This window comes from Schistocerca cancellata, chromosome 3 (genome assembly GCF_023864275.1).
Source record: "Schistocerca cancellata isolate TAMUIC-IGC-003103 chromosome 3, iqSchCanc2.1, whole genome shotgun sequence".
Taxonomy (NCBI): Eukaryota; Metazoa; Arthropoda; class Insecta; order Orthoptera; family Acrididae; genus Schistocerca; species Schistocerca cancellata.
Window position 1 is genome coordinate 886,450,980 of NC_064628.1, and position 3,650 is coordinate 886,454,629.

Below are 3,650 nucleotides of genomic sequence, written 5' to 3' on the forward strand. Positions count from 1 at the left end.
TAATAAACCATGTAAAAAGCCATGGCTTACTAAAGGGATAAAAATAGCTTGTAAATAGAAAAGGGAAATATATCTTACAGTTAGGAGGAGTAATGATCCCAAAACACTGAAACAATACAAAAACTACTGCACTATATTTAGAAAAAATTATTAAAAAGTCCACAAGTATGTGCATTATATCTGAGGTTAACACATCTGATAATAAAATTAAAACAATTTGGAATATTGTTAAAGTGGAAAGAGGGCAACTGAGAAGACTGTATTTCTATCAAGCTCAATGAAAAGTTTGTTAACAAGACGTCAGAAGCAGAAAACTTTTTTCACAATCATTTTTAAGTGTTGTAGAGAAAATAGGAGCCAGCTATTCATTAGAAAATGCAAGGTAGTATGTGGAAGAGGCTGTATCTATGCAGTGTGATAAAATTGAAATTCAACCCACCTCTCCTACTGAAATTAGGAAAATAATAAATTCACTGAAAGGTAAAAGCTCACATGGAACTGATGGCATTTCCAACAGAGTACTAGAAGCTTGTTTCCAACAAATAAGTAGAATTCTCAGCCACATATGTAGTATGTGGGGCGGCTGGTTGGAATTAGGGTTGCTGTTATTTAATGTTTGGTTTGTAATGTAGAAACATTTTCCGTTTATTTAACCATATGTGGGGTAGCTGGTTGGAATTAATTGTTTGTTATTTAAATGTTCCTATTATTTATGCTGTCTTTTGCCGTTCTCAACACTGGCTCTCTAACTACAATATTGGTAACCAGAAAGTGATTAGCAAAACGTGAAGCCTGTAATTAGAATTCCTAGTGCCCACTTCATCTGAGAAATACTCTTATAGCTACAGCTTATAGCTCTGAGGAATTAGGAGATTGTCTGGGATTCATAATCAAAAACGATCGTGAAAAAACGTTCGATATATTCTGAAAGTCACAGATGAAAAAAAAGAATCCACACAATCCAACTACCAGAGCAGTTCAGAGTCTAATGCGCTGATACAACTATAACTGTTCAAATTAAATGTATAAGTGAATGCTCGCCATAATTTGATGATAATGCTCATCAAACGCCACGCTAAATAATGGTGGAATGTTTGTCCCGCGGCGGCACGTGAAAATACGACATACGCAAACTGAAGATAGATCATTAAAGTCATCGCAGAATTAACACCTCACTCGAAAATGATTTCATGGTTACGCATATCCCGAGTAACTTAATACGGCATCCGAGGCTGTTTATAGCAATGATACCGACGCGACGCGATTCCCGACACAGATGGTGTGCTATTCAACGTCTGGAGAGAACTGGGGCCTTGCTTCCTCGCGCAGCGTTCTTATATATAAAGCCGCGGTCCGGACGGCTAAGGGAACGCCTGATCAAATCGGCTCTCCCGACTAGCCGCTGGGCTAGTAATGCACCACATTAAGTTACTGAATAAATCATCGCTTCCTTTGCTGATGGCCGATGAAGCTCTCAATTTAAATGTGCATTCAGCACACAGGTAAGTAATCATAATAAAAGTCTAACGTGGCTAAGTTAAATATTTTGGGCGAGAGAATTAATTTAATTACACTACACGCAGTAGACGAGCTCTGAACTTGCCCTTTGGAGATACGCTATCGCTATAGTTTTATAATTATTCAGTTGAAATTTTTCACATCTTTATGATTATAGCGGATCTCCATTCTACTTAAATAGAAACATCCTAGCCTTATTTATTAGCCTACTTAATCTATCTTGCTTCCTTAATTTTAAAGACAAAAACCAGAAAATATTGAATTTCAACTAAAATCTTAATTTGTGAGATCCAGAAGACTGTTTCTACTAAATTATTATGAAAAAGGAATCTAAATATAAAATTTTAAGTCTCTAGCTCTTTTCTGTTGCGCCAATGATTTTTACAGAAAAACGTCCAAATTTCGAAAATGGTTAGAGTTATCGAACTGTCATTCAACACATATTAATTTAGTATTACTCCTGACGTGCCAGAAACGTTTCAGGTTATTTACTTGATTTTTAAAGTATTGCACAACATTTATGGCGTCATAGCTAGTTACAGCGGACTGGCTGGCACACAACAGAAAGACTGATGAGAATTTTATAAGGCGTGAGTGGGCTGCTTCCCTACATCACCCTCTACTTAAATTTTTTTGAATGTTAATGAATGAAAAAAAATTTAATTACAAAAAGGGAAGCAAGGTTACAGCTTAACTCCCTATGAAAATTTAAAATTGAAATGTAAAGATATTGAAATATTAAAAGGAAAACTGATACTTCCTGGCAGATTAAAACTGCGTGCCCGACCGAGACTCGAACTCGGGACCTTTGCCTTTCACGGGCAAGTGCTCTACCATCTGAGCTACCGAAGCACGATTCACGCCCGGTACTCACAGCTTTACTTCTGCCAGTACCTCGTCTCCTACCTTCCAAACTTTACAGAAGCTCTCCTGCGAACCTTGCAGAACTAACACTCCTGAAAGAAAGGATATTGCGGAGACATGGCTTACCCACAGCCTGGGGGATGTTTCCAGAATGAGATTTTCACTCTGCAGCGGAGTGTGCGCTGATATGAAACTTCCTGGCAGATTAAAACTGTGTGCCCGACCGAGACTCGAACTCGGGACCTTTGCCTTTCGCGGGCATCCTTTCTTTCAGGAGTGCTAGTTCTGCACGGTTCGCAGGAGAGCTTCTGTAAAATGTAAGCAAAATCAATGAAACACTTTGGCATACATATTGCCTTAGACAAACAAACACATAAAATTATGAAAATCTTAAATCCATTAAATGCATTTTTACATAGACAAATTCAAAGAAAATAATACAGTTATTCATAATACATAAACAGATGATTATATCTTAACAGTCTTTTCTAAACCTGAAAGAGAATTTCACAACTCATGACAATTTCATTTTTACACACGTGGTTGTAGCCGCTTTGGCTTGCGTTCTACACTTTCATTCACAAGGGTAGAGGAGGGGAAGTTGCTATGGTGTGCGTCCTTCACGTTCACTCTAAATTACATGGGGAAGGGGGAGGGGTCACTATGAGTTGTGTCCAAGTCACTCCACGCTTTCACGCAGCTACCAGGCTGCCATTATCTGGTTTGTCCTGTAGAACAAACAAAAAGAGTGTCTCAGACTCTTGGCTAAATGGCTCTGAGCACTATGGGACTCAACATCTTAGGTCATCAGTCCCCTAGAACTTAGAACTACTTAAACCTAACTAACCTAAGGACATCACACACACCCATGCCCCAGGCAGGATTCGAACCTGCGACCGTAGCAGTCCCGCGGTTCCGGACTGAGCGCCAGAACCGCTAGACCACCGCGGCCGGCTGTCTCAGACTCTGTTCACTTAATATCTAAGGGTGGGTCACAATGAAATGGGGATATATACATTTTATCTTCCAATATGTTGCTGGAACAAAGTTAACAGAACTTTTTCAATATTACTCTCGAGGTTACTTAACCGAATAAAATCGGTAAACAAATGGCTCAAAACGCTGTTAGTCACGTACTAGAGAAAATTTATGCTCAAGGCATACAATCATGAATCCTATTTAATCTCAATTTATTATTTATGGGCTGGTACACTGAACCAATGCTCAGTACATTCCTGATACATTTGTATTTTATTTACTTAGCTGAT